Genomic DNA, 26,397 nt, shown 5'->3' with positions numbered 1-26,397 from the left:
GCATGATTAATGAGGTGGGATTGAGATGATACGGCGTGAAAATCGGCCATTACAGGCAGCAGGTAAAATGTTCTTTTTCCCACTTGCAGCCGCACTTCGTGCAAATCTGGGATGATTCCGCTCTTAGACCATCAATCCAGATAAAGGAGTTCAAATCCTACAACAGCAGCTGGAGACTCCAGACCCTCAGCCATATTGCTGACTCTTAACAGCCCTCTGAAATGGCCATTCCTTTCAGTTGTTAAGCTGCTTGGCACTGACTATGGATGAGCACTAAATGCTGGCCTTGCCAGCGTTGTCTGCATCGCATGAATTAATTAACTAAATTATCAATTCTGTGACCAGCTAAAGAAAATGAAACAAAGGGTGTTACAATGCAGATATTAGTGAGATGTCTTGTCTCTGGTTTACATTTTCCTGTAATTATACTGGCATGCAGCTTATCTGTGTTGAGCATGTGCATCTTGTTTATCATACAGTAATGGAAAAACATTTTCTCAGCTTGCACTGTTCGGGTCATGCCAGTTCACTATAAATATTAGATTTGTTTTCAGCTTGAATTTAAGTGAACACTCTACGAACTGGACAGACTGAGATCATGGCGATGTGCTGTGATTTTTCCTGTGTGCTGCTGGCTATGTCTTATATCATCTTACTCTGTCAGTCATATGAATAATTTTAGAGAGAACATAGGTTTTGTTTTAATTAGAGGGTCAACAGAAATGAATGAAGTGTTACTTTTGAAGAGTCAGTGTTGTTTCAAGTTGTAAAGTGTGGGTTTCTTCTTCTTGCAGTTAATGCAGTCCTGTATATCCACTTGTAAAAAAAATGAACAACTTTTAGAAAACAATTCACGTTGTACACTGTCAGATTTCAACACATGTTCTGGATGTTTGTCTACCCAGTGCAGACAGTAGGTGTGGGGAATGGTGGGGGCAGAGGGAGGGATGCAGGCAGTGGGCAAGCTGGGCAATCTGCTTAAGTGCCAACTACTGGACATGACTAAGATGGGTATTCAGAGGTCCAGAATGGGCATGTCCCACAGAAAGGATTGCTCTGGCTGCCTATCACTCTTTTGCAGGCTTGTCAATGCTTATGTGACCCTGGAGAGGGTGTTTGCAATGTCCTTTAGTATATTTGGGACCTCCAGAACCAGTAGATACTTCCAATAATGTTATGATTTAAATTATAAGATTCTTTTTGGCTTGTGGGACTTAGACTTTATGTTGAAATTATTCTATTAGTTACCCCTTTCTGCAAGGATACTTGCAACTCGTTTTCTTGAGGATGAGACTGGAGCAACCTTTATCTGTTAAATTTTAAAAATGCACTTCTATTTAACATTCAAGCAAAGCACCTTTTCTAATGCTAGGTTTACTTAGAAGGCAGAAGCATTGCATATTTGGTAAAATCACTGTGCAAAGTAGCACATAAGGCTACCTCATGGAGGAAAGATTCAGAGAATTTCAGCCTAGCTGGGTCTATTTAACAGCACACAAGTTGAAAGTTGCTTTATGGCAGTTGAATGTTAACAGATTCTGACGAGAACGCAAGCACAGATGCTGAACGTAGCCATACTAATGAAACCAAGAAAGCATGACATGTTGCTATGGAGCTTGTTATCACAGTTGACTCATGGGTCCACATTCTAATATGTGTAAATCGAGCCGTTTGCATATTGGCATTCCTCTTCAGTAAGCAGAAATGAGCAAAAGGTTTTGGTCTAGTGGCTTCCTATTTTCACAAAGGGCCAAATAGATTTATTTTTTTATGAAGCTCTCACCTATGTCCTTAGTGTCATGGTTTTATATCATTACTTTTCATTTAGCCAATCAGCAAAGAGGCTCTTTTCCCATCATGCATTTACTGTGCTTGATTGCACTGACTGCTGGGCATACATGCAAATGGAGACTACAGCATGTGATTTATTTTCCGTGAACCCAATTGCATTTTTTGATGGGGCCATGCCAATCCTACGGGGAGGTTTATGAATTTTTTTAAGTGCAATAGGCACCTGAGCAATGAAAAACAGTTATGTGAATATGGTTTAAATTTGGATGCAAATTGACTCTTTCTACTCCAAAACTTTACCCTGAATGAACCTTCAACACACCCTGCACCAATGAAAACTAAAAAATAAATAAAATGTTTGGATATTTAGTTGGATTCATCACAAATGTGTTTCCAGATATATATTTGCCTAAAGCAGGGTTATAAGGATGCATATTTTGGTTTTGTAATATGCTACGGGGTTTTAAAGCACATCATTTAGAACAAAAATTAAGGAAAGGAAATAAATCTTTCCCCTGAGCAGAGTCTCCACAGACCAAAAGGTTTGGTATTGCAACAGCAGATGAGTGCAGTTTCACAGGTCTTGAAATTATCTGCAAATATTACAATAGCTTTAGCACATTTTTATGCAATTTTTTTCCCATTATACTAAAGGGGAGTTAACCAATTAAAAATGAATAGATTTGCACTTAATACACTGGATGAATGAATTGTATACAAATTCAATGTGAATTTCTCCACTAATATTCTCAAGATATCCCTGATTATTTATCCCTCCCACTTGTCACTATTTTTTCTGGGACGGTGATAGTCCTAGAGGACAACTAATCTGAAAGAAATTATTCTTAATACTGTAATATAATTGAACCAAAGGCATTTCACACTTTATATAGGTTTCTCTGACTGAATGTGAGAGTTTATTTTACTTATTCATTATAGATACCAACTTCCATTTGAAAATTTTGCTGTATTATAAAGTAAAAGCAGTAGTTTTGAACAGTGAGCTGTTCTAAGACTGCAAATTACAGAAATGCATTTTTACACATAGCAAAAGTAATTATAACAGCGACCGTAACAACTTTGGCTACTGCTCTTGGGCTTCTTTATTGTACTTGTCAGGCCTCGTTATACAGTTATCCAATTTGAAGCACTGACCTAGAGCCGAGTTGTGTATCAGATACTACAAAACCATCAGTGTTGATTTCTTCTGTAATATAAAACTTAGCTGAAGCACTGGCTCAACAAGACATTTGGTTGATTGCTAATTGTAACTTCACTAGGGTAACGTGTTTTTATGATGTCATAAAATGCCATGAATAAAGGTAAGACATCAGATGAGAACGAATAAAAAAAATGATGGTCTAATTCCCAATGTTGCCCATTACTACAAAAAAGCCTTGTGAAGGTGAATAAATTTTTTTATGCATGAAATAAGGTTTACAATAAGGATACTGATTATGGTTACTGATTATATATGTGTGGCATTTTACAGTCCTTATAGTATTAGCATTTAACAAACAGCCATTGTTTTTCATGGCAACACATTAATTTAAGTGGCCATTGGTACAAAATAAATAACTTCTTATCAAAGACACATTATATTATGTCAGTAAATAATGACGAATAAATACATGGCCCACTTCGAACTTCTGAGCATAATACAGTGCTCGATTAATATTACTTAGAACGAGATAGTTTGTTGAGTTTTCACACTATCGTTTCACTCCCAGGGCCTGACATTGAATCTAGCACAGGCTGATAAGATAAAAAATTGAATTTCACTGTTGGTTGGGAGGGTCCTACATGAAATTAATTTAGGATAGTCTTGGGTCAGGTTCTAGTGGATGTGAGTATGTAGCACAAAGCTGTCCACAATTTAACAATAAATTGGTATTCTCACTCATAGCCGATTTATATTACCACAGAGTGCTTCCAATTAAAGTGGTTCTTCACTTTAACCCAATTTCCTAACAGCCACATTTACCCAATTTATACTTCAGAGGATATCAGCAACAATGTGGATATTACAAATCCCATACATTTAGGGGTCATAAACGGCTATATACCCATGGCCTAGCCCATGGCAAGCCAACCTTAGCCACTGTTCATATTTTTTGATATTTCTCCTACTTTATACAAGAGATCACTGTTAGGCTGTACTGCAAACTGAAACACTATAGTAAATTTCGTATGTTGCAGTAATCTATTAAGAAAATAATGTAATTACTGTCATGTAAGTAATTCTTGTCGAACGCTGGTGCAAGACGTCAAGAGGGAAGCCAGTATTTCCAAAGCCTGGAACAATAGCAGCTCAGCTGCCTGCCAACCAGAAGCAGTCAGGCAATTTATCCAATTTATTGGCCCATTGACAACTATTTTATGACCCCACTGGGATTTGATGAGCCTCAAAATGGCCCCCCTTCCCATGGTGCACAGGGACAGCATCCCAGCAGCTTTCTTGGAGAGAACTCCTTTCCAGAGGCTTCATGGCCCAAGGAGGTGCACCCTGCTCATCAGGACCTGCCTGCCTGTCCTCAGCACTTCCATCAATCACTTACCAATCTTTCAAAGGTTCCTCAATATGGAGGTGCCCTCTCCTCCTTGCAGACTCACCAGCAGCCACCTCTGTTGATGGCACTGCCAGGGCTGCCAGCTTTCTGATTGTGCCAGCAATTGGAAGAGATGGACTGCCACATTTAATTGAATGCCCCCGGTGGTGAAATCACCCTTGCATTCTTGCTATCTGCCTTATGGGCTTGGGAGTCACTTTTGGTCCTGTCGCTGGGACCCACAGCATGCCAGTAAGATACTGGCCATTAATTCTGTTTCACTTTCCAAGGTGATGTTGGATCTGCTGAATAGTTCCAGCACTTTTCTGTTTCTATTTCAGATTTCCAGCATCTAAAGTACTTTTCTCTTGTTACCCATTTACCTATTTAGGTGCCATAGCCCAATTTGAAGAACAAAGAATTTTGACACCTCTTTTCCCCCAAATAAAAGCTGATTTCTCTCTGTGCTGTTTGTGGGATCTTGCTGAATGCAGTGTTGCCGCTCTAATAGCTCTTTCACTTGGACCCATTTTGCAGAAATGTGAGAAGATGCTACATAACTGCAAGGATTTCTTTCTTCCAAAGAATTCGAGTTGATTGTTGACCAGCCCATTTTAACTTGGAATTATTGTTTGCATTAATGCTAAACCTTAAATTGCTTTCTCTGTAACAGAATCTGCTACTTTTCTCACCATAGATACCAACCTATAAATCCATTCTTTTAAAATATTTGAACAAACTACTGTTTTCATTTTCTACCAGGTTTACTGAGTTGAGTAAATTTGGTTAATTTCACTTGGTTTAACTTTAATTTTCCTAAATACTCTCGAATCAATTCCATGTAATATGCCTTATGAATATGCAAATATTAAGTTTTAATTATTTTATTCCTAGACCAGGATTTTCCGTGCCTGCCAACGTCGGGCATGTTTGGCGGCGAGCGGATAAAACGACGCGATCAATTTCACGACGGTGTGAAACCAGTTTGCGATCGTCTGCTCAGCCCGCCAATGGCAGGCCGCGCTTCCTGCCATCGGACATCAGGAACCTTTTTGTAATACATCAGCATATCATTATTAAGCCAGCCCGCCAGCATGTTTCTCAATAGCATATATATGGCATGCACTTGGCAGGCTGCACTTCGCTCGGACTTCAAGGTCTGTTTGCCTACCTTGCTTCAGTCAGCACTCGCAGGCATAAGCACCCGGCTTCACAGACAGCACCTCATCACTTTTAGGGGGGTTCACTTGTAGGTCTTACCTACCGGATCAGCCATATATGGGTGGTTTTTCAATGGCTGCAGGGCAAGGCCTTGCTTGGAGAAGGGGAGAAGTGGCCTAAGGCTAGGGAAGAGGCTGCAGGACAAGAACTGTACTAGGGAATGAGGGTGTCCTAGAGTGTGTGTGGGGGCACATGTTGATCTGTGCAAGTGGCCTCAAGATGGTGAGGGCTGAGGGGGCAGCCTCCAGAGGAGATGAGGCCAGGTGGAAATGTGAAGGCATGTGTGTGAGAATGGGTGGTGATGTCCCTTGAGCTGGCAATGAGTGAGATGCCAGTGAATGTGTGAAGGGCTTGAGTGTGTGAGTTTAGAGTGATGAGATGATTGCCTTACCCTGGCTGCACGGATGAGATCATTCATCCTCTATCTGCATTAGATGGCCAACCTCTTCTGCGCAACATTGTCACTGGTCACCACTGCCAATGCCTCCTACCAAACCAGAGTGGTAATGTAGCTGCCCCTCCTGAGGCCAGAGTGGGAGTAGAGGACATCACAGCAGGTTTCCATGGTTTCCAAATGGCATTGCAGTGCTGCGTCATTAAACCTGGGGGCTACAGTCTTTTTGCCTCTCGTGGACATCTTTGCTGCAGTCGTCGTGGGCTGGAAGCACTGAGATGTGTGTGTAGGCGGCTGGATTTTAAATTTGGCGCCTGGCGTGATGAAGCGGCGAGGCGATGGTGTGGCAGGTGAATGAGATGCCATTGAAACGGTGTGTTTCCCGGGAATGCATAAGTAATGCGGTGGGTTTGGGCTGATACGGCATGAAAACCTTCCATTGCGGCCAGCAGGTAGAACATTGTTTTACCTGCCTGCTACCACACTTAGTGCAAATCTGGGTTAATTCTGCCCCTAGTGTATATTTTCTCCTGACACTCAGATGATTGCACTGAGCAATTTACTCGAAAAGAGATCCTAGAAAAAATATTTTCACACCAACTTGCATTGTTGAAAAATATTAATTTTTCACTTTATTATTTGTCTTTCCTATTATCACAAATCTGTGATATAAAAAAGACAAATTATTGTTCTTCCACAAAGTAACTCAAAAATCACTTTTTTCATCCAATATCCCTTTTCCAGTTTTATCGTGGGCTAACCGGATAGCATTTTTAAAGAGCTGGGCCAAATGGCCTCCCATCTATGTTATATAATTTCACAGCAATATTTCCTTCCTCAGTGATTGCCTCCATCTCCGACTTACCCCACTTGGATTCCAACTGAAGTTCCATCCCTCATATTTCGAACTCACCCTGGTTTATGCATACTTCGCTCCTCAGACTGCTGTTCTCATCACATCCTGAGATCCAAACTCAGTGCCATGCGCCGCCATGTGAACATACTCGACCTCTCCCTCCAGCAGCACCGACCCTCCCTATATCAAAGCTGCCCTTGTCCCCACTTTCATTTTATTCTTCGTCTCATCTGACGCCTTGACAAGAAATTTTGTCTCTTTCTTCCAGGTGCTAACGAATGCAAGCTCTAACAACTCATCAGCACCAACGCCCATCCAGGACCCTCCACCCCTGCCCATCCCTCTGGTCCCATCCTGTCTTCTAATCCCATCCCCGGCCGTGTATTCACCATACCCCTTGAACTTCCCCTCTCCGATGCTGAACGTTCAGTGCTCAGCAAAGGACTCAGTTTCACACCCTTACACCCCCACCTCAATGAATTTCGGGCTCGGCACGATGCTAAACTCTTCTTCTGCTGCCTTCATCTCCGTGCTCACTTCTTTGGACAGGAGTCCTCCCCCCGTTCAACAGATCCTTTCATCCGCCTCCAATATTCTCCCTCCACCTGGACCCCTCCCTCTGGATTCTTATCTGCTCTTGACCTTTTCATTGAGAACTGTTGGCGTGACATCAGTTGTCTAAATTCCTCTGCTCCTCTCACCGACTCTAACCTGTCTCCTTCTAAACTTGCCACACTCCATTGTCTCAGGTCCAACCCTGACTTTGTCATGAAACCTGCTGACAAGGGCGATGCTCTTGTTGTCTGGCGTACTGACCTCTACCTCGCAGAGGCTGAGTGCCAACTCGCAGACACTTCCTCCTACCTCCGCCTGGACCATGACCCCACCACTAAATGTCAATCCATTGTTTCCAGGACTGTCATTGACCTCATCTCCTCTGGAGATCTTCCCTCCACAGCTTCCAACCTCAAAGCCTCCCAACCTCGGACAGCCCACTTCTACCTCCTACCCAAAATCCACAAACAGGACTGTCCTGGCAGACCGATCATGTCAGCCTTTTCCTGCCCCACTGAACTAATTTCTTGCTTTCTTGACTCCATTCTCTCTCCCCTTGTCCAGTCTCTTCCCATCTACATCTGTGATTCCTCTGATGCTCTACATCATATCAACAATTTCCAGTCCCCTGGCCTCAGTTTAGTCTACTGCATTCGCTGCTCCCAAAGCGGTTTCCTCTACATTGGAGAGACCAAATACAGACTGTGTGACCGCTTTGAAGAACACCTTCAGTCTGTCCGCAAGCATGATCCAGACCTCCCTGTTGCTTGCCATTTCAACACACCACCCTGCTCTCATGCCCACATGACTGTTCTTGGCCTGCTGCAATGTTCCAGTGAAGCTCAACGCAAACTGGAGGAACAGCGCCTCATCTTCCGATTAGGCACTTTATAACCTTCCGGACTTAACATTGAGTTCAACAACTTCAGATCATGAACTCTCTCCTCCATCCTCATCCCTTTCTTGATCCCCTTTTTCTAATAATTATTATATATTTTTTTTTTCTTTTCCCACCTATTTCTATTATTATTTTTACAATTTATTTCCATATTGTTTTATCCCCACCTTTTAGCCTATTTCGATCCCCTCCCCTCACCCCACCCCAACTAAGGCCATCTGTCACTTGCTCATCCTGCTTTCTACCCTTAATGTCACCTTTAGCACACCCTTTAGCTAATATCACCACCATCAACACCCCTTTGACCTTTTGTTTATGACATCTTTGGCAATCTCTCCTTTGCCTCCACCTATCACTGACCTTCTATCCAGCTTCACCTGTCCAACACCCCTTAAACAGCTTATATTTCACCACATTTCTATTTCTCTTTAGTTCTGATGAAGAATCATACGGATTTGAAATTTAACTCTGTCTTCCTCTCCACAGATGCTCTCAGACCTGTTGAGGTTTTCCAGCAGTTTTTGTTTTTGTTTCAGATTTCCAGCATCCGCAGTGTTTAGCTTTTATATAATCCTATGATGGTCTTTTCAGCAGATTTGTATACGTTCTATCCTTTTTATTTCTGCTTTATCATGAAACCTCTCAGCTTCAGATTACTGACTGATGCAGGGCAATTACTGACTTTCTAGGGCAGGAATCACTTTTTAAATATAAAAACAAAAAACTACTGCGGATGCTGGAAATCCAAAACAAAAACAGAATTACCTGGAAAAACTCAGCAGGTCTGGCAGCATCGGTGGAGAAGAAAAGAGTCGACATTTCGAGTCCACATGACCCTTCAACAGAACAGACCCTTCTGTTGAAGGGTCATGTGGACTCGAAACGTCGACTCTTTTCTTCTCCACCGATGCTGCCAGACCTGCTGAGTTTTTCCAGGTAATTCTGTTTTTGTTTTGGATCGCTTTTTAAATGTTCAGCTTTCCTCTCCCGTACAATTCTATCTTGGCAATATCAATTAAAAACAACTTAATAAAAGCAATACTGAAATTGAAGACCAAAGCGGCAAGTGCCATTTAAAATCCATTGTAAAAAACCTAAAGCTGAACTGATGATTGGATTGGGAAAAGCAGGATTTCCTAAATTATGTGGCCCTTTTGGCCCAAGTTAGATCTTTCAACCCAAAAGAACAGAGGAGTAATTTCAATTTACCGCTGGAGGACAAAATTGGCACTATGGGTCAGGGGTCATTCATAGAAATCGTATAATTTTTCAACCCACAAAACCAATGGAAAGGAAATGTAGGAGGTTCTAGATCAAGCACCCAACCAGGGATCCTTTCTTTATGCTCAGGCAGAAAGTTAGGAATGAGCTCTCCACCCCATGACAATCACCTCCTCATAATATTAAGCAAGACTTAAATGATCCCAGAGATCTGTATTTCCTCAATATTCTGCAAAAATCCATTCCATGTTTTGATCGCTGCTTGTGTGAAGAACAACATCCTGGCATCATTCTTACATTTGACTTTCATTGTTTGAACTTGAAAACCCTTGTTCTTCTATCGCTATTTAATTTGAAGTGCATTTCTGTTACCTTTTCCTAAAAGCACAAATTTACAACATTGTACTGATGATGGATAAGGCTGCAGAGCCAGGGCCACACTTCTATACCAACATAAGACCTCTTTTCACTCCTGTTTCATTAATATGTCTGCTTCTTCATTCTTTTCTCATTCAATCTTTTAATGCTAGTGAGTTTTTGGATGCCTCTTTTGTACTCTTCCTCCAAGGCCTGAATGTTTCCTAGTATCTTGGCAATTAGATCCCAAGATAGTTACAGATATGATCAATCAGTGTATCTTAGTTGATCCCTCCAGAAAGACACTGAAGGACAGCAATAAGATCCATGACCAGATAATCTATTTTGGTGTTGGCTGGAGAATAAAGATTGGCCTCAACACTGGGAGAAATTGCCTGTGCTTCGTTGAATAGTGCCGTTCAAACTTTGACATCCACCTGAGAGACCAACAGAACCTCCGTTTAACATGTCATCTGAAAGATGATACCTTCAACAGTGCAGCTTTTCCTCAGTTCTGTACTGTCCTCAGTTTCTGGTACAAAGAACATGAAACTTAACTTTGTGACAACCTGCAACAGTCCTTGTAAGGACTGCTTGTTTGGCTGAATACGTGAACAAACTTACCGCAGCATGCAGGGCATATAATGTGGACATTTAAAGGTTAATTTGGCAAACAGGTCTAAAACAGACTTAAGGCTCCCAATCTGCAATGGACCTGACAACAATTTCATGTATACACCCCGACTGCTCACTGTACAGCCCTAATCATTATGGCAAATAGTGTCAGTGTGGAATGAGCACGCCACTCACCATATTGGACACTTAGCTGCCCGTTTTACACCTGTGAAACAAATGCAACCTGAGCCAATTTCTTGGCCATTTTCTTTTTAATTATATCGAAATAGCATTCCTGGAGGTTTAAAATTACACTGTGCCTTTGCTCATAGTCTGATGGGGTTTCTGTCTTTCTCTGTGCTATTGATTGTGAAGGCAGAGAGAGGAAGCAAAGGCTTCAGTTGTCGGCAAATCTGGCTAAGAAGTCTGGAGGGTCAAAACGCAGGCCTTCAGGAATCAGGATTGCATTTTCCCCCTGGAATTAGGATCTGAAGTTAAAAACTGAGAAAATTGAAAGGTTCCTGGATGTGAAAACAGATGAGTGGGGAAAGGTCTCTGCTTACTGTTGAAAAGAAACTGTTTGCCGGCATTCACTTAAATCAGGGTTAAGTATAATAACAGCCTATATCATGGTTTTGCCACTTGAATGAACAGGCAGACTGCAGCTAATTTCAGTGTAACTGTAATCATATCAGCGCAGTCAAATCAGCGTGAATAGCTATTTCAATTTATTAAATGAATGTACTGTATTAGAATTGAAATTGATTTTCACATCACTGCATAATAGGTATTTACTTCATAAAGTAAAATACCTCTATGCAATTAGTGATCATCATACCCAGGCATTTGATTCTAGCACCAGCCTTTGCTTCCTTACAGGTGGTCCACTTGCTGCAAGCTCTCGGGGATGCTCAGTGTAATATGCTTTCCACTTTTGCTGGCAAGGTTGATTGCCCTTGTGATACCGTGTTGTCGATATCAAAAGTTTTGCATGTGGGACTTGACCTGAGATTACTGTATAGAGCAACCTGAATGGCAAGAGCTTCATGTCCTTTTTCGAAGCTGTCTGTATAGTGCAGCAGATGAAGGGCTCACTCACTACTCAGTGCTGTGCTTGTTTCTCCTAAAGTTCAACCTTGTCATGCACTTCAATCTGCCAACGAGAACTGGGTTGATTTTATTTTTTGTCTGATTTTCCAGGCTGTGTGGCAGCTTCAGGGAGGAGATGGAGAATTCAAAATGAGAAGTGTGTATTGATTTTTTTCCACTAAATGAACGAGAAAGACGATATTAATTCACCAGCGCTGTAGTCACAAGCAAGTTAAAACAAACCTTTCCCACAAAATCGATAGCTCACTTAATTTGTCATACATTATGCTATTTATTATATATGTCTGTTTAATTCCAAAGGCAGCAAACACTTTGCAGTGTTTCCTTTTGCGCAACAATCGAGAAAATGTAACTGAACACTTGTTCCACTTTATTGCATGAAACTGAAAGTATTATGAACTCCAATTATTATGTTTGTTTCGCAGGTTCCGCTGAGTGAATATATTGCTACTGGGTAGCAGCAACATAATACTCTACTGCGCTGCCAATTCAGGGTAATGCTTTCATATGCAAAATAATACAGATCCCACGCGCCTAATTTCTTCTCTCCATCAACTTGAGAACTAAGTAGTGAAGAGATTGGAATTAAAGCAAATAAATATCAATATTAACCTTGTAATATTGTTCCTGCAAACTATTTGTATAGTCAGCATGATGACAAATACAGCACTTTTGATTGGCTGACTGCTGTAGCTTCAAATATGATTGGGAATTTTAAGGCTTAAATGTAGGTAGCATGATAAAAGATTCTAACATATGGAAGATATCATTCAAATACTACCTGCCTGTTATCAGGCAGTATTACTGTCTCATGAAGATGCTGACTCACCCCAGGTAAAGCTCCATAGACATTACGAAGCCTCTATACTTCACCCAAGTCTCCTGTATGAAACTAGATAGTGAGTAGGCAATTTCCATTGAAGACATTGTAGACGAACCTAATACACTTGTTGCCCAGTATCTACACCAGTGTTTTGAACTGTAGGGAGAGGAATAAATTCAGCCAGAATTCTCATTGCTCATCATAATCCTGTGACCCATGAGTAAAAAGGCCCATGTGTAAGGATTGCAGAAAAACAGGATCTACTTGGTTGTGATGCCCTCAAGAGACCAATAGCTTCTTGTAATCTAGGCTCACAGAAGAAGGTAGGTATCAGATGGCAGCCAGTGCCTCTGAAACTTGACCCCACTGAAGTGAGAGAACTGGGAGGAAGTTTAAAATAACAATGATATGTTTACCATTCAGTAATTAAAATGGACATTATAAATCAGGCCCTTTTAGAACTGAGGGTTGAAATTACTTTGAGTGCTGCGCTTAGGTTTCTAATCTACTTTAAACAGTTTAATAACTTTGCTAAAATAACACAGAGGAAAAGGATTGCAAAGTGCTAAAAATAACACACACAGGAATATAACCCCTGACTTTGTGTCCAGTTTTGTCATTACACACAACAGGAAGGAAGTACAAACCTGCTTGTATATAGTAATTGATTTAGGAATTTCACTTTCTTTTCCTTTATAAGTAAAACATTTACTTTAAATAAGCAGAACCAATTTTATTTCAGTTCAAACATATTGAGCAACTGTAAGGAAGCAATGAAAGAATAACACATCCACCCAATCAATCAGAGCAGCTTTGGTTTGAACCTAATCAATAGAAAGCAACTTATTTTAACTAATTATTATTACTGACCCTATAACTATACAATGTTAAATTGATTTATCCAGCCATACTAATACATTACAGTAATTAAATGTGAAATATTTAAAATTGTTGTGCTTCTGATACTTAAGGGATTATTGGTATTTTGTAAGCAGTATTCAACTTACTGATTACTGAGCACTCAGTCTTGCCAACGAATGATAAACTTCACCCTTGTTAAATTTTGTTTCATGCTGCAGAATGGGTTTCCCTTGATTGACAACATTAATCCTATTCTGCTAATGCAGTCAAATGGGAAGTGTTATTCAAATGGCATTTAACTGTTGGATGTAGAAGTCCTTGCCTTGTGAGGATTTTTTGGCACTCACAATGTTCTGTAGAGTTCTCTAATGAAATAGACCTGAGATGACTTACAATACAAGTTACTGGGTCTGGCAAGGAACCAAATTTACAAACATTTGTCTGGAAAACTTCCGCAAAACCAATTGACTTTCCAATTAACTTCCCTCAAAATACAGATTTTGTTTTGGGAGTTTTTGCCATAACAAGTAAGACTTGAATTTCTTTAACATTAATCTTTGTTTCAAGAAAATATCCCTGGAAAGGGAAAGAAGACAAAACAAATAAAGGGGCAAACAAAGTAGCAATAGGTAGCATTACAGTTATGTTTAAATAAAGCGACATATTTTTTGAACTGTGGTGCTAATAGGAGTGATCAGTCCCCTCAATACAATCAGTATCAAATGCACAACCAGCAGCTTTAATCAATTTTTGAATTACGTGACTAAAATCTCATTAAGGTTTCAATGAGGAACTTGAGGTCGACTTTTAACACAGGTCACCACTCTAGTTGTGTTTATGACAAAGGGACTGCAATTTGCTTTATGACCTTGCGACATGCTGGTGAAGTGTGCTTATGGATTGCTGACATTTGACCAATGCAAAGCACCTTTAACTGCTGTAGAATTAAAGCTATCAACATTTCCCAAACCAGGAAAGAGAGAGTGCACTAATAAATTTGTTGTTCTTTTCTCTTCTCACTAATAAATTTGTTGGTTCCCCTGTTTTCCACCTCTCAAATGACTGCAACAAGATGTGATTTAAACAAGTTCTTTAACACCTTGAGTTCTGTGATTCTCAAGAATAGACACAGGACAGGTTTTCTCGCAAGTTTTTAAAAAAGGAAGAATAAATGTTTATTTCTCAACATCAAATGTAATCACAAAAGCACCCACTCACCCATGCACACATGGCACACACACACAAAAAAGATGATTACAGAAAAGGTAACATGTACTTAGGTTTTTTAAAAAGTCCAAAAGGTCACTATTACCCTTGAGTCTTTTGAGATGGAAGCTGGAAATGTTGCAGGTCTGATGATTCTCTTTTGGTTCACTGAGGAAATGGAGATTGGAAGTTCCTGGTGACCGATTTGAAGTGGCTTACTCCTTGCAACAGCAGGTTTCTCACTTTGCTCCAATTGAGGTGCATTTGAACCTCCCTAGTAAAGATCTGGCTGGTTCTGCAAATCAGTAGGTAAATGGCTAACCCTACTTCTCTGCCTATTAGTGGGTTCTAGGCAGGTCCGTATGGAATCTCTTCGCTCTGTGGTCGTCTTGTCTTACAGACCGACTGACAGCTGAGTCTGCTTTCAAAAATATGTGTTAATAAAGTTTTGTATCGCAAGCTGGTTTCTGTCAGGTGAACACTATCAGTATTCCTATTGTCAACACAAATGGTCCTTGACAATGTGAGCATTGACACATAATGAAGTTTGAATCTTGACCATTTGAATTTCCTTTTGATAGAATGGATTTTCCTCATACCTGTTCTGTGCAATTTCATTCTACAGTTACTACGTATGTGGAGTTATTTTACATAGGTTTTTGTAGGTATTTGGACAATAACGCTGTTAAATCCATAGGAGATATCCGTTGCATTTTAATGTCTTCGCAATGGAATGTTCCAAAAGGTTGTTTACATTTTAATATCCTGACTAGACAAGCAGGCTAACTTCCAGCCATGGATTTCATATCCATTTGCAGACAAGGGGGGAGGGTTACTTGATTCTCTTGACTCTACCTTGTTTCAGTGCAGATGTCTATTCTCCATGTTGTCTGAAAGAAATGTAAATTTTCATAAATTTGTTGTTATAATCACATGTGCATGACAAATTATATTGAAGAGCAGCAAACTTTAAAAAAAAGTGTGTAACGGGTATTCACAGAGTCTTAACTTCCACTACCATTTGCTCCTCAAAACGCTGTTGTAAGACATGCATGGACAAAGATCATGCTGGAGCAGATGGGGGAAAAAAAAATCAAAATGTAATTTAAAAATAGTCAAAAAGTTAAACTAGAAAAAAGGGAGATGGTGGTGTAGGACTAGTAATGCAGAGGCCCAGTCTAATGCTCTGGGGTCACGGGTTCAAATGCCATCATGGCAGCTGGTGAAATTTAAATTCAATTAATAAAATCTGGAATATAAAGCTAGCCTCAGTAATGGTGACAATGAAACTATCATCGACTGTTGCAAAAACCCATCTGGTTCACTAAGGTCCTTTAGGGAAGGAAATCTGTTGTCCTTACCTGGTCCAGCCATGTGACTTCAGACCCACAGTAATGTGGTTGACTCTTAGCTGCCCTCTGAAATGGCTTAGTAAGCCACTTAGCTCAAGGTCAGTTAGACAAAGGCAACAAAAGCTGCCTAACCAGTGATGCCCACGTCCCATGAAAGAAAAAAAACTATACAAAGTTATTCTCCAAGTGTTGGGTTTCTTTTACCCTGTTTTCCCACTCAGTTTCAATATCTGCTGATGGTGCCAATTGAAACACGATTTAGGGTTAATATTTGGTTTAGGATTGTGGTTTAGATTAAATGTTAGGGTTAAAGTTAGATTCAAAGGTGGAGTTAAATTTTCTCTTACATTGAAGGTTGGAGTTGGCTTTGCAGCAACTAATTTGATATTAATGTAACAGACAGGAGCAGGGTCAGTTCGAACAGCACTGATTTCTCCCCCTTACTTGGGTCTCGCTGGCGGATAGACTCAGATTTGCCCACCACGCTGTTCCCTTGCCACTTCCTCATGCAGGGCGCCATATTTAAACTGCAGCTGCATGCGCACTTCTCAATGCTTTCAGCCGAGGATTGCTCCAGTGAAGACATGGCCCCAAAAGCCAAGAAGAGTGCAGCACCCCCAATTCAGTGACACATTCCTGATGCACCTTCTGGACACCGTGGAGGCCCACCACAATGTCCTCTACCCTGCTTTGGGTGCAGGAGGCCCATCAGTCTCACCACTCTGGCAGGAAGGTGGTGCAGAGGTGGTCAGAAGAGGTTGCCGTACACAAGAGGTTGGCCATGCAGTGCAGAAAATGGATGACTGATCTCATCCGTGCCGCCAGGGTAAGGTAACCATCTCATCACTCTAAACTGACACACTCACACGTTCGCTGGCATCTCATTCACTGCCAACTCAAGGGACATCACCACTCATTCTCTCACACAAACCCTCACATCTCCATCTAGCCTCATCTCCTCTGGAGACTGCCTCCTCAGCCCTCACCATCTTGAGGCCACTTGCACAGATCAACATGTACCCCCACACACACCTGGGATACCCCACTTCCCCAGTACAGCCCTCATCCTGCAGCCTCTTCCCTTGCCTGAGGCCATTTCTCTGCCTTCCCGAAGCGAGCCCTAGCCCTGCAACCATTGAAAAGCCATCCGTGCCTTACGGCTGGTCTGGTAGGTAGCGCCCTGCCCGTGAGACTCCCTAAAAGTGACGTGGTGTTGCCTGCGAAGCCTGTTGCTGATGACTGTGAGTGCTGCTCAGAGCAAGGTAGGCAAACAAACCTCGAATTCCCGAGCGAAGTGCAGCTCACCAGGTGTACACCACTTATATACAGTTGTGAAACACATCGGCGTGATTGCCTGGATGATCCAGTGCGGGGGAATGATTCCAGAGAACAGGGCTTTTAATAAGATGCTAAAGTATTGAAATTAAGTTCCCAACGTGTGGCAGCAGGAAATGTGGCCTGTCACTGACGTGTGGAGTGGATGATCACAAATTGGTTTCTCAACAGCGTGAAACCGATTCTTGGCCTTCTCGACATATTGGTCCCCACCCCCCGACACCCGCCATGATGCTGACGCCAATAGGGCCAGAAAATTCTGGCCATAGGCACTTAGGATGGCAGCCTTAGTTTGTTCATAATTCATGCACACATCAGGAGTCAGCAGGAATAGACGTCTTGGGCTCTCCCTGACATCTGCCCTTGAAGTAAAAATATCCAGATATCCGATGGCCTGTTTAGCTGTCCTGCTACTTTCTCAAAAGTGGCAAATAAGGACTGAACATTATTCTCTTCGAATTTGGGAATGAACCTAGCATACTCGAGGGTTCTGTGGTAGGGAGTACAGGGGTGCTACCAGGTAGAGAGAGACTCTCCCTCGCAGCTTCCTGTTGTCTGGTCTGTCTCTCTCTCTGAGCTGCTAGCTCCATTTCCAATTTTCGGAGCTGGAATTCTCTTTCCCTCTCCTGTTCCCTTACTCTGTCTCTCTCTTCCTCGCTCCTCCTATCTCCTGTTCCCTTGCCCTCTCTCTCTCTCTCTCTCTCTCCTGAAATTCTAGTTCCATTCTGAACTTTTCCAGCTGGAATTTGACTAGGGGAGAGGATTCGGAGCCAGAATTGAGCTCTTCATCTATCTGCTTTGTTGGATGTGTGTGATCCAAATTTTTCACCGGCAACTGGATTAGTTCACTTCTTTTCACTTTACTGGGTAATTTTAACTGTACCTCCCTAGCTACAGCTTTTATTTGCTCTTTGCTTAGAGATGCTAATGTTTTGCCATTTAGGTCTCCTTGTTTGAGCCACATCTGGGCATCAAAAGTTGCCATTTTCTTAATGTTAGGGAAAAGGAATTTGCTGTGGTAATGTAATGTCTTATAAAATTCATTGCTGCCACTGAGTCTTTCCTTTTGGCTTCCAATTGGCTTTTTTATATCAGATTTGTCTTATTTTAAATTTGGACTCTGGTCAAATTCAAGTGGTGATGCCGGATTTGAGCTCCCAATTTCTGTTATGGAAAGGATGGGGTTCAGTTCAAACAGCACTGATTTTTCTTCTTACCACCTGACCATAAACAGGAGGTGTTTTGAAGTGTTTTTTTTAGAATAGACAGTGGCATATTTCCCAAACCCTTGGTTTTTGTATGACCTGATTTCTGCTAATAACCCCATAGCAAACTTGAGTTAGGATTAACTCAGAAGGTTAGTTTATTGCACACATTAAAAAAAAACATGAAAAGGAGTGCCTGCAATTTCCCAGTCCGCATTCATACAGTAAAAAGAGGGATAGAGAAAAGGAGGTTATATAGTACAAGGACCACAGAGAAAATGAATATTGGTCACACAAGTTTGAGCCCAGAATCAAAGTCCAATGAGGAATTCTTCTGCAGAGGTCAGCTGGCTGAAGACCGGTGGTGTAATATTTGCTTTTCCATTGGTGTTGATGTCAGAAGATGAAGTAGGCACGGAAAGATTGAATCAGTTCTGTAGGCGATAGTACAAAATCCTCCCAGCAGACTCAGGTTAGATGGGGGCCAATTGTACAACCTGGCCAGAGCTGGCTTCTGTGTGGCCTGCAGTTGGATGTGAAACAGCCAACTGGAGTATACAGCTCAGAGAGTAATACTAACCTGTTCAGCAAACTAGGGTATTAAGTCGTATGACCTAACTTCTCCACAGTGGCTTCAACAAAGGAGGTTTATCTTGTGTCTGAAAATTGGCTGTGTGTCCCGGACTGATAACGTTGTGATCATCGTGGGTTGAGAGAGGTGCTATTTGTTGAAGGTCTGCTGTTTGAAAAGTCATTGTCTCTGTAGACTCACTGACTCCACTAACAAGCTTGGCTTATCAAAAAAAAAATGATTTTTTCACAAATTAAGGCAGTACATTTCAACATTATATTCAAGCACACTGTAGACACAATAAATGACTCCTTCAAAATTTATGGGTTTGAAACTTTAAACTATTAAATTTAGCGTGAAGTGACTTTCTGCAAACATTATAATCTCAACAAAAAGTGTGTTAATTTTGGCTACAACATGGAAGACTCGGAAAACTTTACTAAATACATGGCTGCACATGCTGAGTTAGGGTTGTTGCAGTTAGGGAATTTGAAATTTGCCAGTAGGTTTCCCAGTATAATTTCTCAGTTTATTTCTTAACTCTCAACAACTGACAGGTCTGTTTGTGAAAAATCACTCCTTGGCACATTTGCAATCAACTGTATCCTAGTAACCATGTTCCAAAGTAGTTCCAAAGAGTTACTCTGGCAACCACACAATCTTATATGACATAAAGCAAGTGACCCAAAGATCTATTTTATCAGCTTAGGATTCATCTTAATGACTTACCTTTTTGTAACTTAATTCTCTTATTTCCTCTCCCATAATCGCTTTTAATGAGATATATTCTCTACCTAATACCTTTCTTTAAGATATGATTGTGTTCTAGGTACCTGGATTGTTAGTTTTCTTTTCCACTGGGTCAGTTTCTTCCCTCTGCTTGTCTTCTCTTCTCTGTGATACTTGAGGTATGGAGTTCATCGCCTTGAATTCATGCCTTACCTTTCCATGGCACAGCCTATTGAAGCTCCACCATGTTGAACAACTACGTTGCTTGCCTCCTAAAACTTCTTCACACCAATCATAAGCTTGGAGTATAAACTCGCTGTTAAGACCCAAACTATCTCCAAAGTCAAGTGGAATGTTACTTTTTCTTCCCTCCAAGGAAAAATATTAGGTCAGATCCTGAGTCAGGATTCAGGCTGAATTTATACGATAGCTGTAGTAAAATCACTTTGCACTAAAATTACAAATTTATTGTAAATTTACCTAAAATCCTATGTAGAACAATTTGATGCATTCCACAACTAAAGAGAGTATTATCCTATTCCATTGTATTCCCTTCCTCTACATGAGTTTGTCTCAGTCTCTGAGTTAGTTGGACGAGTGCAACATTATGAAAGTCACTATATTGACACTAAGACCAGGGTTTATTTGCAATTTTCTATGCACACCAAAAAAAAATTAAACAATAGATTACACTTATTTTACTTTTTCTCCTCCAAAGTTAGTAATTCTGCACCAAAGCATGGGATAACATCACAGCAATGAATTTTACATAGCGAGTTGTTATGATGGGGAATGGACTGCCTGAAGTGATGCTAGAAACAGGTTCAATAATAACCTTCAAAAGGGAATTGGATCTTTGAGGGAAAAAGGATACAGGGCCATGGGGAAAGAACAAGGAAGTGATGCTATTTGAATAGCTGTACAAATGACGGTGCAGGCATGATGGCCGAAATGGTCTTCTGTGTTATCTCATGCTATGATAGAATGAGCATATGCCCTTTAAAATGACTGGAATTGGAGTTAAGACCTGTCAAACACTTAAGTTTTGATCAAATGCCTTTGCAAGTAAAACATTTTTTGAGTAATAAAGGTTAGTGATCTCATCAATAGAACAAAAAAAATGACATTTTCATTACTGCACAGCCATGTGTATTGTTTTTGATACTGAAGGTGACTGTGAAGCACATTGTTTTGATCAAAAATATAAAATATCAAAACAAAGTACAGTGCCTGAAAAACAAGCCGGAATGTCCAGGGTCATGGGAACCATAGGGTAGTGAGGGCAGCAATATATGGTAGCAAGGATAGCAAAGAAATGCTTCAGTTTGTTGAGAAGTTGTAAAAATGCTGTAATTATTTATTTTGAATCTCCCTGTGTTGCCCATGGCAGTATGGGCAAAGGCTGGGTAACAAAACAGCAGAAATTACCAGCTTCCATTAGTTCTTTTAACATTTTGATAGCTGTAGTGTGATGGATAAAAACAGAAAATGCTAAAAATAGGTACATCAACATCTGTAAAGAGACTAGATCGATAGCTTCACTTTCTGTGCCTTTTTGGGCACTTGTATCTTGCTGAACATTGGTAGCTGCAAATTTCAGCATATTCACAAGTTTGTTTCTGAGTTACTGCACTTCACCTTTTAAATTCACAATGCTACTTGGAGATAAAATTTCTGAACTCTAAACCTGGATCCATATTCACAATAAAAAAGTACATATTTAACGGCCTCAAAATGGTTGGGACTTGTTTTGTAAATTGTCTTTGACTATAGAAATAATCTTTATTGCTGGTCTGGAGAGTTGTTACAGAACTGTTGGAAAGTTAATTATGGTTTTTGGGAGTATGTATTCATATACTATGGAATATCTGGGTTAATACATGGCAGTTCCAGGGCATGTCAATGGGTCTCAAAACTCTAAGCAAGCTGATAAATCATTCATCGAAAGCTAGAAATTTACAACATTTGGAGAAGTAAGGTGGATAAGCAAATTATATTGTTTAGAATGTGTGCAATGGTGATGCAGCAGATAATTGAAGAATATGCTGTGGACAAAATGTCCCAATTTGTACAATGGTGGATCTGAAACTCAAGCAATGATTAGAGGAAGAGTGCATTGAAGAACAGTGAAGGATAATATTTTCACTTCCTACCAACCAAATTGCCAGAAGACCCACAGTGTAACCCTGCAGAGAGCAGATATGTGTATTGGTCTGGCTGCCTGTTAACTGTGCTGCAGAATATTAAGTAGTTTGCCTTTCATGAATTCCATTGCAAAACCTCAGGATCCCTCAGATCTCCCAACTTCACATTTCTTCCCAATTTAAAGATTGGCACCTACTTTGATTAAAGTTTAAGCAGTTTTTCCTGAACTATGGGCCGATGCTAAGTATGGCCTAAGATTGTTTATACTCACTCCAATAAGACGCTGGTAGCCAGCAGAGAGAGGAGTTTGAGGTAATGCTGCAATAGATAGAGTACTTTGATGGACGACCAGCAGGAATGTCACCAGTGCTTTCAGCTGATAAGCTGCATAATTTTAGCTGGTTAACCCTCTGTCATGACATCTTTGTGAATTTGGAGGTTATTAACTGCTGGGGCAGGATTTTGACCTTGGCACGCGGGCCCGCGCCCAACACGCTGGAGCGTAAAATAGCGTGCGATGATGTCTGGCAAGCATCCCAACGTCATCGCGCACTAGTGCGATATTTCAGTCAGCGGGCGCGCACGTGAGTCGGCAGCACACCTGCTGACAATTAAGAGGCCTATTAAGGCCATTAAAGATTCACTTAGTGGGGACTTTTCACTGCCCGTCCAATGTTACGGCTGCCGGGCAGGTGAATTGGCCAGGTGGCCTTTGCATTTTTGAGGAAACCTCATCCAAGGGCAGAATGAGGTTTCTGAGATTAATTTTAGAAAAGATAAAAATGTTTGGACATAATTTTCAATATCCGTATGTTGAGGTGAGTCATTCTGATGCGTGGTCATGTTTTCTGGATTTTAAATTCTGGTTTTATTGATTTGAAATTCATCAGCTCGCTGAGGCAGCTCTCTGCCTTCAGTGAGCTTTCCTTTCGCACTCCCCCATGCCCGCGCTGACTTCAGCACTTGCTGTCCTCCTGCACCCACCCTGGCAGCGCTGAGCATTTCAGCATGCCTTTCACGCTGGCTGGCCGTTAATTGGCCAGCGAGCGAGAAATTGCGGTTGGGGGATGATCATGGGCAATGACCATTTCCCGGCCGCTCCCGGGCCCGCCGATCGTGCCCGCATGCCGAGGTAAAAATCCTGCCCCTGGGTCTTATCAATCTGTGCCTAAGTGCTTTCAACTTGGCTTGTGAGCTGTGTCCCTCTGGGGACTGAACATTAGGAAAACAAAAATTCTACCTGTGTGCATTCCCAGTAGCTTGCCTGGCAGACTCTTACCCATGGTAATTGGTGGTGTTCACTTGGCTGACACCAAAAAAAAGCCTCAAATTCAGAAAATGATGGATATTTTTCACTGCCCTAGCAGGAAATTAATTTTTGTATAGTTACTCTCTGTGTTTTCCCCATAGCAATGTTCATAATAGTCAACGACTGTAATAATCACCAAACCAGCAAACCATGTAATTACTTCTGGCAGCTGGCAGTGGGGTCAGTGACAAGTGTGATCCCCACTACAACGGCAGCCTTTCTGTGTTGAGTTTGCACTGGGTATCCCAATATAGCCAGTATAAGTGTACTATTTAACCTCTTCAGCATTCCTCATGTGTTGCAAGTTTAAGTCACTACCAATTTGGAACTTGGGTGTTCATCTGTTCATTTATGTCAGCATTTCTACTTTCCCAGATGACAGTCTACCTTTAATGTATTGTTGTTTCTTCAATCTTCTAATCTTAAAATGCTAATGAGACTTGACTTCCAGCAACCTTCTTCATAGCACAGCATTTGCAATTGTTGATAAGGATGTCACTCATTTACAGTGTGTTGTGCTGCAGGTCTGCATGTGTGTGCAAAAGTATTAAACACACAACTTATACTGTACTTGATAAAGAAGGCTCAAAATGCATTTTTAGTGTGGGCTGGAATCAGATTTGTTTCAGTGCATTGTAATTGTCATCAGTAAAACATGTTGGAAGCCATTGTGTAATAGAATCCCATTAATGAATCATTACATTTCCGTCTGTTTCTTAATCAATTCTTGTAAATATGATTCTGTTTAAACAGGTAGTCTTTCAGCACTGGGATTTTGTGATTAATGTTATTGAATGTTGTTGAATGCTTAATTTTTTAAGATACAATATATTTTTCCATATTATTTATTCAAAAGCACTGATCCCTCAATGTTCACTCATAAATAATGACCACATGAGTGAGGTGGAGGCAAACTGACTATACCCATCGAACACCACTGAAGCATGAGTTGGGACCTATAGCAGCATGGGAAACATAGGAAACACAAATTGGATAACAGAGGAAACTTTAACAGTGTTAAGAACTCCATAGAAACTGATAATTTTTATAAAATAAAGAGATTTGAACCTGTAGTTAATAGCTGAAAGAATGACACGACAATATTTATGTTTTAAGGAGTTTACTGTAACAAATGATAAAAAAAAAACACTATGGGTAGGATTTTTACCTTGTTAGGTGGGCACGGTGGACAGGCCTGGGAGTGGCTGTGAAACCAACCTCTGCCCGCAATCAGGCCCCAACCACGATTTCACGCTGGTTGGCCAATTAATGGCCGGCCAGCGTGAATTGCTTGCTGAAACGCTCAGCGCTGCCTGGGTGGGGGGCGAACATGAAAACAGATGCGCTCAGTGAAAGCTCCCTGAAGCCTGAAGGCACAAAGCTGCCTTGGAGCTGAAGATTTCTAACATGAAAAATAAAGAATTGAAAAATAAAGAAAACATGTCCCCTCGTGACTTTGCCACATGAGCAGGGACATGTTTTAAAAGTTGTTATTTTTTAAATCACTGGTCAAAACCTCATCCCGCCTGTGGATGAGGTTTCGCAAAAAATGCAAAGGCTGCTTGGCTTATTCGCCTGCCCGCCAACCGTAAGGTTGGATGGGCAGGGAAAAATTCAGTTTAAGTAATGGGCTTAACAGTCCTCTTAACTGTCGGCGGGAGTGTTGCCAACTCCCATGCGCACCCATCGAGCGAAATATCACGAGTGCGCGATGATGCTTGGACGCTCGCCTGACATCATCATGCACTATCTTTCTCCCGTTTGGGTGGGTGCACGCCTGCCCAATTAATTAAACACTATTTTGTTGGCAACTTATACTTTAAACCATGCAATGGAATACTGGTCCTCCTTAGCCCCACTGAAAAACACCCTTCGCAGGCATAATTTACACTGTCCTTTATGTAGACATTCAATTTTCCGAGAATCAATCCAAAGTGATTCTTAGCTCCCGAGGATTTATTCCTGTTCATTTCTTTTCTCAGCCTCTTAAATTGCAAACTTAGAACTTTCTTTCACAGTGAGGTTTTCTTTTCCCAGATGCTCTCCTCCTAGCTCAAGCCAGGTGACTCTTCCAGCCTTGTTTGACTCCCTGTGAATTTGATCTTTCCCACCTTAGTGTGAGCTCCCAACCATATTCCTGTGAGGCAAACTATAGAAACTTTTGGTTTCTAGCTGCTCCCTCTCCCTCACATCCAGGCAGACTAAAACGTTGTCTGTGATGTTCAGTGATAGTCCATGAAGAACTGATCTTTACAATGGCTTCCTCTGCATCCTTCCCCATAGCAACCTGAATCACATTGGCCTTATATCTAGGTAGAAATGTTAACTAGCTATCCTTGAGAGCCCAACTCTTTCATATTGGAGCTGTGGACAGTTTAAAGCACAACTGTTTACAAACCGACATTCTCAAACACTTTCTGAGACTTTGGATATTCGCAGTCTCCACTGTTAACACACTGGCTGCTGCCATTGCCTCCAAGCATAAATACCTTACACCTTCTCCCCAGTAAAACAATCTAAGCCTTCCTTTGATCCCGAACAATCAAACCACTCAGGCTGACTGTCAGGCAGGGTTCAGAACAGGTCACACGACCCTCTCCATTTTACCTTAAATTTAATGATACTGTCCCAAAACATAATCTTATAAACCTTATAATTTTAATAAAAGCATCAAGTTTAACCTTTCAGTTCTATGCCAGATTACTTCACCATGTTAAGAGACAAGGGTTACACTCAGGAATAGATTTCTGTGAAAACAAAGACAAGTTGAGAATCATATGTTTTGATGAATGCACCAAAGGTATAGAATGTTTCTGAGCAGAGCTGGGTTCCCCAGATTGGCAGCTGTGACAAGCCTTGTGTTTCAAATTTCATAGCTGGTCAGCAGATTAAAATAACATGTGAGATCATGACACATTTATTGTCACCATCCTAAGTAGCATGTGTGAGTGCTTTCCAGATCACCTTCGGAGATTTCATCACCCTCGCCTTTTAAAAAATATAATTGCATCAAAAAGCAGAATAAACAGGTTATTGTTTCTAATAGCTTTATTGACATTCTCCTGCTAAATGGCATTTCTAATGGCTGATATTTTGCTGTTGAGTACATGGTCCACCTACAGATTCACCTTTCGTTACTCATTTTTCTTTTCAAGGCTTTCTATAATTTGGTAGCATATTTGGTCAGCACAAAACAACAGTCTGTCATGCAAAAAGCATCATTTTTAAATACCCATCATTTATGTATAAAATGTTTAAATATTCTAGCAGATGCATTTTAAAAATGCCGCCGTC

This window comes from Cetorhinus maximus, chromosome 16 (assembly GCF_964194155.1).
Source record: "Cetorhinus maximus chromosome 16, sCetMax3.hap1.1, whole genome shotgun sequence".
Lineage (NCBI taxonomy): Eukaryota > Metazoa > Chordata > Chondrichthyes > Lamniformes > Cetorhinidae > Cetorhinus > Cetorhinus maximus.
This window is presented reverse-complemented; position numbering follows the sequence as displayed.